At 41.9% G+C, this 14061-nt stretch overlaps 2 non-coding genes across 2 annotated transcripts; both read left to right on the forward strand.

Moving 5' to 3' along the window:
* The first annotated feature begins 2501 nt into the window (after positions 1 to 2501).
* Positions 2502 to 2574, forward strand: trnaf-gaa (transfer RNA phenylalanine (anticodon GAA)). The gene has a single exon. It is a non-coding gene; the product is annotated as a tRNA-Phe (tRNA).
* A 243-nt stretch (positions 2575 to 2817) lies between these two features.
* trnak-uuu (transfer RNA lysine (anticodon UUU)) lies at positions 2818 to 2890 on the forward strand. Its single transcript has one exon. It is a non-coding gene; the product is annotated as a tRNA-Lys (tRNA).
* Positions 2891 to 14061: the final 11171 nt, after the last annotated feature.

Genomic DNA, 14061 nt, shown 5'->3' on the forward strand with positions numbered 1-14061 from the left:
GTACGTTTCTCACATGTATAGAATATATATGTTACTCTTTTATCTACTGATTAACCACAAAATTCAGTCAAATGCCAGTAAATTCTGAGTATTTATTCATTATTTATGATAATTTATTATTTTTGAATCCATTTTCACTGTCACTCTTCTGTTCATTTTCAGTGTGACTCATAAAAATGAACAAACTTTGACGTGTTTTCTTCTCTTGTGTATCAACAACTTCGGATTTGGAATCATTTTTCAAAATGTCCTCCATAAGATGGTTTGAAATTCTGTCTCTCCCTCATCCTCAGCTGCTGCAGCACTTTAAAGAAAACCTTTGACTCGTGGATCTAACAAAGATCAGATGTTGTCTCCTCCAGAACATCAACACTTTAACGTTGTTGGCAGGACTCCAACCTGAGCAGGGAGACCCCAATGGATTTCTAGTCCATCGCCTTCACCACTCGGCCACAACAACCACATTCACACACACATTTGTAAAAGATTCACATTGACACAATTCTTTAAAATTGTGTCACAAGCCCATTTGTGTGAGGTCCTATTTTCTCTTTTTCAGCATTCCTTTGTTTCCAGGTCTCTAATAAGTGCAGAATTTCAAAGACAAGCAAGCTTGATCCATCCTGGGCAGGTGATAGGAGCCATTGACAACTGGCCAGAGACCCTGGCACAGACGTTGGGGTGGTGATAGAGAGCATTTCTACAATTATATTATACATTTATAGAATTCTACAATCCTACAATTTCATTGAGCAAATGCTTTTGTCCAAAGCCATGTACGTTTCTCACATGTATAGAATATATATGTTACTCTTTTATCTAGGTATTAACCACAAAATGCAGTCAAATGCCAGTAAATTCTGAGTATTTATTCATTATTTATTGTTATTTATTATTTTTGAATCCATTTTCATTGTCACTCTTCTGTTCATTTTCAGTTTGATTCATAAAAATGAACAAACTTTGACGTGTTTTCTTCTCTTGTGTGTCAACAATTTTGGATTTGGAATCTCCTGACAAACAGACCACATGACCAAGATGAAGTGTTTTTGGTGAGTTTGGCTCCTGAGCTCAAGACAGTTGTGACTAATAAAGGACAGCTTCAAATGCAGCTGTGAAGCCTCATTGTCAGCTGGGAGGAACGACAGGTGTCTCCCTCTAGTGGCTCCTCACAACAACACGAGCCTCATTTCATTCACATGCATCCACCACCTCACTACCAAAGGCCAGTTGGGCCTCGACAGACAGGTGAGTTTCAAGTGTTGGACAAAGGTCTTTAAGATGTTCTTATTAATTCTATAAAACCTGAGATTAAAATCTATGGAATTACAACCAACAAGCAGTCAAACACCTGATCAGATGCTCCTTCATGAGGCTGAGAAGAATCAATCTAAACTGGGATGAAGAAAATTAATTGAGAAGAGAAACCTACTGATTGGATGACATGGACCCACCTGATCCATGTCAGCCTTGTTGGAGCAGAAAGAGGTGGATCAGAGGAATCAGTGGATCAAGACTCAGGTGTCAGATGAAGAATCTCTTTATTCACAATGGAGTCAGAGAAATCTTCCAACGTGAGAGAACCTGACAGACCATTTTATACCAAAGACAGGCTGTGTGTGTGTGTGTGGGGGGGGGGGGGGGGGGGGAGACGGGACAATGGCTTAAGGGAGCTCCAGGTAACTGGTTTGAACTGGTCCCTCATCTCTGTGAGTAGAAACCATCTGAGGTGGAGGGTGGAGATCTGCTTTGACCTCCTGATCTCCCAGTAAAGCCAGTATAGATGTTGAGCTTGGAGGAGTTGATGGCCTCCTTCATCTTCTTGTTGGAGATGTTTGCTAAACTCAGCGCCACCACAGATCAGAGGAAAGTCCACTTGTCAGCTGGACACTGGAGTTTCTAGTGACCTGCAGGATCTTAGTTGTGGTGGCAGCAGGCCTGTTCCAAGAGCTTTGCTCACATTCATGATCAGGCTTCAGAATGGTTCTGGACCACTGAGTGATAGAAGCTGATCCTGGGGCAGCAGAAGACAAATATAGAGAAGAAAAGACAAAAGACAGAGAGAAAGGAGGGAGAGAATGACAAAAAGATGGGAACAAGATGAGGGTGAAAGACAAGCAGAGAGAAAGACAGGGGGATGGAAGACAGACAGACAACCAACAACAGCAACAGCAGCAATAATAGTATTGATATTGTCCTGTTATTGATGTTTTCATGTGAAAGTGGCATATTTAAGATAAAAGACACTGTTAGAACAGAAAGATCCATAAAACCCACCAACCAGAGGTGTGTCTGGTACAGATGTGGAATTATTGGCTCTCACAGTGTTGAGGCAACTGGGCAGAAGACAAACAAAAAAGGCTTGTGTGATTCAGACATTCATCAAAAATGGTCCTGTAGAACTGTTCAATGTGTCATGACTTCAGAAGCTCAAATCCTCTCTAAGTTCTAGTGAGAGTGGAAGAGATTATAAAATGAGAGAAGCAGGGCCCTCCCTCAGAGCTGAAATAGCTCAGTTGGGAGAGTGTTAGACTGAAGATCTAAAGGTCCCTGGTCTGATCCCAGGTTTCAGCAGAGGAACAGCATTGACTTTACTTTCCAGTGGAGGAACTGCAGACATGAAGGAAACTACCATCTTGTCCTGTGCATTCTTATGACATTCAAGACATTTTTGGAGCCTCTTGTTGGATTTTGCCACAGAGAATCAGAGCCAATCAAAAGCATGTTGGACTTTAACATGGAGGATTGAATAAGTCAAGAAAGCAGCAGTTTGACCTTCACAGGTGTTTCTTTTCCTGTCTAAATGCTGTAGAAAGAGCCTGAGTAGCTCAGACGGTAGAGCATCAGACTTTTAATCTGAGGGTCCAGGGTTCAAGTCCCTGTTCAGGTGCTGTGGATGTTCCAGTGTTTGACAACATGGTACTGGATGAAGTTCAGTGTTGAACAAACTGTCATCATCAGAAGTAGAAGTGTTCCTGTCTTGCCACTGTGAGACTGTCGCAAGAAAAGTGACCAATAATAATTTCATGTGGCATGCAATTAACGAAAGACCACAAATAACACTGGTCAAGTTAATTTTATTTATATTGCACCAAATCACAACAAAAGTTATCTCATGACACTTTACAGGTAGAGCACGTCCAGTACCAAACTCCTTCAATGAATCCACACCCAACAATTCTCCATCAGCAAGCACATCCTGCAACAGTGGTGACAAAGCCTTTTAACAGGCAGGAACATCAAGCATCAAGGTGATACCTTCCAGGGTACCGATCTCATGAGATAAACTTGTAGTGTCATGAGATAACTTCTGTTGTGATTTGGCATTTATAAATAAAATTGACTTGACTTGACTTTGAAGTTAGAATTAAATTTGAAGTAGAAAAGTCTTCCCTCTTCAATCCTGTCACTCAGTGTTGTAAACTGTTTCAAACAAATTCTACTGTTCAACAGTTCAAGAGTTTCTAATGAAGCTGAATGTGCTCTCTTATACTTTCCTCAATTGTGTTTCTTTCATGTCCACCTGAGATCAAAGACAGAATTCTAGGTACTGTCAAAGCCCTGATGACATCATCAGGAATTCTGACTTTGATCTGGAGACTCTTGCTTTAACCTGAATTTGATCTGACTAATGTTTTAGTTTAGGTTGCATGATACTGACCACCTCATTTCTCCTGATGGACTGGTGACCTGTCCAGGGTGAACCCTGCCTCTTGCCCAATGTCACCTGGGACCCCCCCCCCCCCCTCGTGACCCTTAAAGGATAAGAATAGAAAGTGGATGGAGGGATGGACTTAACATTAAAATCAGCTGATCTGATCCACATTCTAATTGTTCCTTTCCCTCTTTAGGAGTCAATGAGAATAGTAGTGTATATAATAATGTATATACAACCTTGTAGTATCTTTCCAAAGCTTTTAGTATTTAATCTTGTTTCTACTTGTAGTTTTAGTGTCTGGATCTTTTCTTTTTATATCCTGCTGTCTGCTCTTTGCTTTTGGAGCTTCCCTCAACAACTACCAAGCCTCCTGGGTACTGTAGGAAACATGGTCAAGTTCTTCTTACTTTTGCAGTCACGTCCTGCTCACATTGGTCTGTCTTCATTTTGACTCCTCCCACTGCCACAATGACCAGCCTTTATACACTTGGTGACTGGGGCCCTGGTTGCTGCAGGCCTCAACACCAGCCTGTGGTTGTGAGCAGGGCAGAACAGAACTGACAGTATCTCACATGCAGGACCTGGGTCAGATCCTGGTGCCAGCTGGGGCACTGCTTTAACCTGGACGCCCTGGAAGATCTTCTCCAGGAACTCGCCTTTTTCAGTCGAAACAGCATGAAACTTCAAGTAAAGAATTAAAATTATTTAATTAACAATGAGGTCTCTGTAATAAAACAAAAGGGACAACTGACTACATCACCATTTCTACCTCTTTTTAACAGACTCACATTTCAAAACAATCAGGTTTATTTTGCTCCTTTCTTTCAGCAGAGAATGGTTTTGTTCCATCAACCTCTGGGTTCTTGGCCCAGCACGCTTCCTCTGCTCCACTCTGCTCTACCATTTATTGAACAGGCCTTGATTGAGGAGAGCAGGATTGTGACAAGAACAGGAATGTGAGTGTTGAAGGTTTCATAATTTTCTCTGAAGCAGGCCTCAGCAGGTAAAGATTCATCTCTTATTTCAGAGGAGGATTTGAAGAATTCATTGTTGCTGAACTGTTTATGCTTCAATTTCTGGACGTTCACTGGTGGAATGTTTGTGGATCAGAGGTGAAAAGAGTACAAGTGCACCTGTTGTGTGTGATGGGGCACCAACATGCAAGAAGTTTTGTCTCCTCAGAGACTGGAGTCTTCATCCAGCACCTTAAACCGCTCGGCCACACTACCTCACTGTGCTATTCAGGGAGTTGGTCTGCTAAAGGCATGTTGAAGAGGAAGTAACATAATGATATTAAACTTATTCTGAAGGGGGACCCCTTTCCTCCCACGGTCACAGGAAGTGACGACAGCACTGCCAGAAGCACCCAGGAAAGAAATGGTAAAAGGACTCAATTTGTACAGCTCCTTTCTACCTCAGCAGGCCACGCTAGCAAACCCCCTTTTGTTTGGTTTGGTTGTTGTTCAGTGACTGTGGATGAACACACAGGAGAAGTTGTGCATGAATTGGTGTTCCCTGTTCACTTGAATATATGCAGGAGTATGAGGTGGAAATAATACTGTTTATTTTTGTTCTTATTTCAGAACTGTTGACACAACAGTGTCAGATTAAAGCACTTCACCTTCCAGATGCTGGTCTCCTTCTGGTGTCCTGACTGACACCCATCTTGTGTTCTGGATCCACCTGAACGAAGCAGCTCCAGATCCCTGAACTCCCTTACAGGGATAGAAAATGGATGGCTGGATGGAAGTCCCCCAACTGTGGCTGTTCTGAAACTCTTCTCCTCAATCACTCCTGAGTTGACACTCTGAGATGGGAAACTCTGAGTATCTGGTTCCAGAACAGCTGATCTGAGTTGCTTCCATCAACTGTGAGTACGTTCACCTTGAGTTGCACACGTGCACAACCACGACAAAATGCCAACATCAGTGGAGCCCCGACACCACGAGTCACCATGACAACCACGAACAAAATAACAAGTTATTTCACACCAATTCATTGAAACAAGACCTTCATATATTTATGGATCCATCACAAATATGAGCCTTCCCATTCTGTCAGGTGGTAGTATTCAGTCAGCACCAATAACAGGAGAGTCAGAGTTTAGAAACCAAAGACAGACATTAAAGTCTGTCTGATAAAACAAAAATATAGTGAAGTATACTGGAAAAGAATATTGCAATATATTAAATATGATATTTCCATGGAGGGGCAGTTTTACATTTTTATTCTTGGATGCATTATATTTTAGAATCAGAAAGGCAGTTACAATGACATCATCAAGACTAAACCTGGTGCTGACAAAGGTGAGGTGAACAATTTTCACAATCAATCCCAAATTTAGGCCTCAAGTTAGAAAATAATATTAGCTAGCTAGCAACGTTAGCTAGTTAACGTTAGCAAGCTGTCAATATTTAGCACCATCAAATAGTTCAAACAAGGTCAACAGCTGTTAGAATGATGGTCACATGATTTCACCTTCCTCCTGTGTGACCTGTTTGGAGGTTTTAAATGCATCAAAGAAGCACATCAATTTGTTTATTGCTTTTTGACTTTGTCAGGAACCTCCAGTTCAACAAAATAAAGCAAAAACATTTTTGTCACTAAATTATAAAAGAGTAAGTATCGGTTTTTACCCAGTGATCAAAATAAGACCACAAAGCAACAATTAGAGCCAAACCTGAAGTCAGAAGTGCACTGTCAGCAACCCACTGACAGCAGCTCCTCTCCCAGTCATGGGAGCTTCAGGGGATTCTCATTTGGCCTCGTTTTCCCATCGACCTGCACAACAACAAAACAAACAAAGACGGCCATGTCCAGTGTGGTCCTGGATATGACGACTGGACTGCAGGGTCCCAGTATCACTGTGACAATTCTTTTACCAGCTATGACCTTGGACAAGAACTTCTCAGGAGGAAACTTATCATGGTGGCACAGTGAAGAAAACTAGACCTGAGCTGCCTGCTGAAATCTTGCAGGTGAAGGACAGAGCTCCACCTCTTTGACAGACACCACCACTGTTGGCTCATGTTGTCAAAAAATGAAGTGTGTCAGTTTTTGACACACACACATCCACATGCATGTTCTTTCACACAGAGACTTTTCCTCTGTTTTTGTTTTTTACTGGTTTTGAACCAGTCGTTGGTTTCTGTTGGTTTGATTTGCTTGACTGGTTGTTGTTTGTTTGAACTTGCAAATCCATATTTTGGGTTCTGGCTTGTTCTGCTTTTCATTTTGTGTTTGTATTAAAGTTCATTTGCTGAAAAAGAGACTTTTTTCCTTTTTCTTGAAGTAAATATATGTGGGTGGAAACTGACCCATAACACCATGGATGTTACAATAGTTAATAATATTAAAATGAATAATAAATCAAACCAATCCATGTCAGAGATGTGTTCTAACACCCCTCAGTAATGGTCAGGAAACACAACAACCTTTTGTTTATTTCTATGATTTTCTTGAGGTTCATTTGATCATTTTTTTAACTGAAATCGAGGGTTTACTGACTAAAAAAAGGTCTCTCTATGTTGGCCCTGCGATGGACTGGCGACCTGTCCAGGGTGAACCCCGCCTCTCGCCCGTTGACGCTGGGATAGGCTCCAGCCCCCCCGCTACCCTTAATGTGTAGGAATAAGTGGAAGATGACAGTGGATGGACTATACTATACTAATAAGTACTGACAATGAAAATTAAAACAAAATCGCTGTTCACTATAAGCTGACGAGTAAAAACGTGATGAAAAGGATGACGGCGGCCGGCCGGACTCTCAGGGTTACAACCATCCTTAATGCCTTGATTTCTTTTCTTTGGAACCAATAAATCATCTCAAAACAAATTTGACCTCTCAGTCTGACTTTTTGATTGGCGGGCCCCGACCCCACACTCGCCCCGCCCTCCGCGGTGTGTCAGTGCACGTTGCAGAGACGCTGTGTAGACGAGCAGCAGACCTTCACCTGTGGCGGCAGCGTGGAAAGTTGGAAGAAAAAGACGAGCGGATTTATGGATGCATTTCTGTTATCATCCTGCTGAACAGAAGATGGAGTGTGTTGTTCCTGACAAGGATGGGGAGCGTTGTGGATCTTAGATTAGTGGAAAAAACACGACCAGTTTGAAAAGACACTTGAAGGCCCGCCATCCCGCAGCTGGAGCTTTACTCTTTTGGCTTGTCAGTCAAATACAGAAAATAAACAAGAACTTGCACTTTTTCTAACAGGCTTCTGACGTTTCATTATTATGATCATGATCCTTATTGACAAGAGCAATGTGCTTCAATCTCAGTTTAAATGACAGTTTCATGTTTGCTTTGTATGGAGTTTTATAGAACATCACATATCCCTTTGCAACATCTCAGGAAAATGAAACATTGCTTCAGACTAAAATGAGACTAAAACTTAAGACAAAAGACTAAATTTAAACTAAAACTGTTCTAAACTAAAAGGCTAAGATGGGAATTTAACTGAATCCAGTCTTTGATGACTGACGATAACTAAAACAAAAGGAAAAATTCTTGTCAAAATTAACACACAGTGAAAAGAATCTCTGCTAGCTTGACAAATAAGTGCACAAACTGGGTTCAAGCTGGACTTTGGACACTGGTATCTGCAACAACTCCCATCAACTCCTAATCTAGCACCTCTGCTGTGGTCAAACTATTTTACAGAACATTTGACAGACCTGTGGAGCAGTGAGGACAGACATGAGTTGATCCACATGATCCACTGAAGCACCATTTTACCCTGCCACTGAGGTCACCAACATGAGCTGGAGTTGGGACTCTTGAACTGAACCTGGTATCACAGCGACACCTACTGCTGCAAAATGGAACAGCAACATTGAACCCAAGTACAGGATTGGAGGGAGACTGATGGTCGCTGTTTGGGTTTTTGAAGAACAAGGAGGGTGTTGGTTCAAGCTGGATTCTCAGAGACTATTTCCCAAACCTCTACATTGGCATCTACACTGTCATCCAGTCATGTGACTGAAGTCATCCAGTCATGTGACTGAAGTCATCCATTCATGTCAGTGATGTCACTTGGCAGGACTGTCATTGCTGTCACATTCTAGAAAAGAATCCAGACTCCACATGTGGCTCCCATGATAACTGATGGACCTCTGGTTGGAGGCTGGACGATGATGTTTGGACTTGAAGGAAAACTCCTTGTCCAAATTCCATTGTGTTCAAATTTAAAGTCCCACAATAAGAAGTAGCTGAATCTGACAGGTGAAGGTTTGGAACTACAAGATGGTTGATGTTTTCTTCACTTGATGCCCTGACTGTCAGGGTAGATGACAGCTTCTTTCTGCTGCTGCATCTGAGTGGCTATGATGGGAGGTTTTACCTCCCAAGGTTGTCTGGTTCCAGGGGAAATTTGAAAATTCCAGTCCCCAACCTTGGCTGTTCTGAAACTCTTCTCCTGAATCACTCCTGAGCTGCAGCAAGAAAAAATACCAGTGCCCAACCAGATCAACTTAATGGCTGCTAACAGCCTCAGACACATGATTTCCATCAATCTGGAGCCAAGAAGGCCCTCACCTGTGGTTCTCCTCCAGGAGGGTCCAGGTTCTGCCATTGTGGCTCCTTGTGCCACTGCCAGAGAGCCTCAGCTGCACACTGCAACATTTCAACAGGAGATTTACATTCCTTCAAATGTCCTGACATCTTATTCCAATGGTTCTGTTCCATCTTTATATTTTAAAATCAATCACACAATGAAAGCTGCCACAGCTGGTTTAAGTGAGAGAACACACTAAGAGATTTGAAACCAGTAAAATATGCTTTTCTGTGTGCAAACTAGTGAGGGGCATGGAAGGATATTTTACCACCAATACAGAACCCAAACTTTAGTCATGTGATGAGATGGTGACTCTGATTATGAAGTTAATGGACAAAATGTGAATTGAAAGAAAATGCATTTCTTCAGTAGACTTTGATCCAACATTTGTAGTTAGATTTTGGTGGCTGCTCCATGTTGGAGGAAACCAGGCCGATGTTGGAACGTCACAGGGAAACTCGTTTGCCTCCTCTGCTGCCAGTTCAACCAACTTTGGCAGACGACCACTCACTCCCATCAGTGGAGAGCAGCTTCAACTTGGTTTGGAAGTTTCTATTGTGGATACATAGGAATGTGGAGAAAACATCCTTTGTTAAAAGTGGGATTTGAACCCACACCTCCAGGAGAGACTGCGACCTGAACGCAGCGCCTTAGACCGCTCGGCCATTCTGACAGAAACTTAAAGTTGCAGACTGCAATATGAAATGAATTAATTCATTGACAAAGTAGAATTTTTCCACAGGAGCGACTGGCTCCTGAGTTGTTGCATTTATTGTTAACATTAAACACACAGTCTGTGTTCATGGCAGTAAGAAATGAATTTCATTTTTCTAAAGGACAAGAAATGAACCAGAACATTAGAACCACATAATATCTCTTTATCAGTTTGTTCCATGGGACACATTCCAGACAGGAAGGTCCCCCTGAGACTTGAACTCTGATCACTGATTCAGAGTCCAGAGTGCTCACCATTTCACCATGGAACCAAACACAAGGAGGAGTTTCCTCAAAATACAACTTGACATCACCTGCAATCCAAACTGTTGATATTTGGAGGTTCATCTTGCTCTTGTTCCAGACTACATTGCCAAAAGGAACATGAACCACAAGGAAATCATGGAACTCCAGATTTATTCAGGACCTTCTAACGACATCGTATGACCTGTGAGCAAAGACTGGCCAGGCCTTCCTTAATTTATCAGTTAATTACTGCTTCAACAAACATGCCACATAATTAAGTTACCTGAATTTCTCTCATTGAAAAACCCACCAGCCTGATTTCTTGACATGACATGAAAAATTCTCCAAAACCACACAGTTGGGGTCCACAGATACAAGGTTAACCAGGAGGAATCCTGCTCCTGAACCATGGGTGGAACAAAATCCACTGGAAAACTCAGCAATTCCTGAGTGCCACATCCATCCAGGAGCTTGGGTCTCCACTTGACTGTGATGATCCATGAGATCCAAGGAGGACAGAGGAAAGAAGGATCCTGTTGGAGATCTCCTACCTTCTTCCTACAAGTCAGAGGTTCATAACCTCACTTGTTGGTGGTGCCCTCAACCTGCTGAGAGCATCACTTAGTTAACTACAGAGAAACATAGCAGCTCTTCTGAAGGCTGCAGGAAACCTGCTGGAACTGAGACTTGGACTCAGGTCACTGGATTCAAAGTCCAGGGTGCTAACAGGTCCACCATGGCATCTGGGCTTTACTTACCGTGTAAAAAGGACCACAGTGGTCGTCTGGTTTTAATTTTCACAAACAAATACGGTTTAAAACTTGTAGACAGTGACACAGGGCTCTTATTTGAAGGGCCATGGGATGTGAAATATCCCAAACCTCTGAGATCAGAGCGCTCACTTTGATCTCAGGGTCCTGACCTTGGGGGTTCTTCCTTTGGTCTTCAAATACTTGTGGTTTTTATTGGCATAACTTTCGACTTGCATGGAAAAAAGAGAATCACAGCCAATGTAAACCCAGCAGACAGTGTTTATTTCTAATGAATCAGACAATCGCACAAATGAGAATTAAAGGGAAAAAAATGGTTTAAAAAAATCATTCACCACTCTGAAGCTTTTGAAAGTTCATTTGAAGGTTTAAAGGCGGTGGTGAGGAGGACACCCTGATCCTCCCTGTCGTCACTGCCAGGATTCTTTCTTCTGGTGCTGTGGTTCTTCTGATGAAGGGCGGCATGATGTTTGCTGTCTCAGGCTCCACCAAATGTCCTCTTCAGTGCTCCATCTTCCCTGCATCGGAGACACAAGGGTTTCTCCTGGTGCCGACCCCATCATCCTTCTACCGAATGGTGAGGCGATGGATCCTCAGAGGACGCTGGGATCCTTCTTCTCATCAGTGCCACAGTTTTTCATGGAGGGAACAACAGGAGCTTTTTAGTCATGTTTTGCTCGGTGTTTCCTGCTCAGAGCATCAGGATCTGTGACGCCATCTTGTGGTAGTGGGTCATCATCTTGTTGTGTGATAGTGGATTCATTCATCTGCTATTTCAACACATTCAAGTTCATTATCCCTACATGTCAAAATACATTTGGTGTGGAGTTTTACTTTCTGGCCTCAATCATAATGTGTGCATTTATTCTTCATGAACATTTCTCAGCTTTGTAAGTTTATGATATTTTGTCTTCCTCTGTTTTCTGTTCCATTGTTGTTGATGATTCTATTGCAGGTTTGAGTTCCCTGTTGACTGAAGCAGAAACAGGAACAAAAAGCTGGAGGTGGTCAGAGCTCCAAGTTGGGACGCTGATATTAAAGTAGGAGATGAACACATCCAGGTTAGCCATCACTCTCAGAACCTGCTACTTTACCTCTTCAGAATGTAGCAGCATAGCATAGCTTCATCTCACCAGTTAGTGGCCCACTTTGATGTCTGGGATATGAGGTTAAAGGTTCTTTACAGCTCTGAATGAAGGGTTTATAAAGTGTTAACAATGCCATGAATAACACAAGCATTCAGTAATCCTTGATAAAAGGAGACTCACCATCAAGTTGGACCAGTTGAAGAACAAAAGGACTTCTCCACTATCACATTTATCCTCACTGGTCCATACTTGGGGGCCTCTGTACTAAATGGAGAGTTGAGGAAATGGGCTTGTTGTGGCCCTGCGGTCCCCAGACCTCCTGTACAGTCACCAAGTGCTGGCAGAAACAATCGTAATGGAACCAATTATTTTACAATGACAGAAACAAGTAAGAAATAAGGCATGACAGCTTTGAAGGAACTTGTCCAGCACTGGTTTGTGAGTGGGTGTTGTCCTGTATTGGCAGGAAAAACTCCTTGAAATGTTTTTTCTTCAAAAGAAATGTGTCCTTCTCATGTTGAGCTGTGGACATCAGCTGACTGCTTTTCTTGCCACTGCCTTGCTGGCAGGAAAAGCCTGAGCAGAAATGAAGAGTGAGTTCAAGGCAGTAGATTTCACTCCATAGTTTAGGCCTTCATCCAGCAAGGAACCATAAATGATGATGTCAGCACTCCTCCAGCACTGCGATGCAGCTTAGAGAGGTCGGAGAATCACATGACTTCTCTCACTGGTTATTGATGTTTATCTGTGTCTATATATAATTTATGTCATGTATATATTTGTATATTAATATGTTATTCATGTTACATAAAACATGTTAAACACGGAACGGCGTGGACACAACAAATGAGCTGGTTCAGAGACACGAGGCAAAAAAAGCTGGATGAACTCTTCTTCATTCCAAAAATGACTTCACCCTTGAACACTGACGTCAGGTCATTTTATAGGGTCCTCCATTTTTTCATTTATGTGACGTTGCATATTGGGAAATAATTAATTATAAAAAAAATAATATATTTTGATGAAAACTATATTTGATCAGGAAAACTACATCGGGTCAAATAAATCCATCGTTAGTGACGGTGTTACTAATTTTAACTTTAGTGCTCTGGTGCTGATTGCCTCATTAAGATCTTCATGAAGAAATAAACTGAGATTTGTAAAAATGTTTTTTTTTACAGAGTTGGCAGTTTGAGCATTGAATCTTTCTTTGTGTTGAGAACAAACCCTCAAAGCCTTCATGTTTCAGTTTGCTTCACAGCTAACAGACAAACACCTCTTAGCCTGGTTCTGGTAGTCCAGGTTTAAACACCAACACAAGGATTTTATGCTCATTTCTTCACATGCAGCTGAAATCTAGACTTCAAGTGTTCATGTGAGGTTACAGCTTCACGCCTATTTAGTTTTCAACAAATATTAAGTCACTTTTATGCATTGAGCTTACTAACGAACTTTAGTCTCAGTAGCTGAATCTGTTAGGGGGAAGGCAGTGTGGACCGGCAGGAGCCTCCTACAAAATGCAATGGAGAGAAGAAGAAATCCTGAGGAGTCGCTATGAGATTGAAGTGTTAAAGACGTGGCTCCTTTGGTGGTGATAGGATTTGAGTTATTGACTCTATTTTTAGTTTATTTCAATGTTATTGCAAACATCAGCTGCTCACTTATCAGCTAGCAAGTAAACAACAGTATTGTTCAGTGTGCTAGCTGAAGTAGACCGAGCGGTCAGTTGAGTCTTTATTTCCATGTGTGCTCATGGTAGCAGGGGTTTAGATTTCTAAATGTAACCCTTTTACCACCGGCTCCAATATTAAAACCCACCTTAGGCTTACAGGGAACACTTTAACTCATTTCAAATATCTTGTATGGTAAAAGTCCCATCTGGAATAATTAATATCAATCTATGGCAATGTATGATTCTCACTCTTAAATATTCAAATGGAGGCTATGGGGAGTACACTTGACCTTTAAACTCTGCTGAAAAGCTTCAGTAACAACACACAAATTCAATGAAACCAACACAAGATTTCAGTTTA

Source organism: Aulostomus chinensis, chromosome 4 (assembly GCF_037954235.1).
Source record: "Aulostomus chinensis isolate RoL2024-O1b breed Wild chromosome 4, RoL_Achi_v1.0, whole genome shotgun sequence".
Lineage (NCBI taxonomy): Eukaryota > Metazoa > Chordata > Actinopteri > Syngnathiformes > Aulostomidae > Aulostomus > Aulostomus chinensis.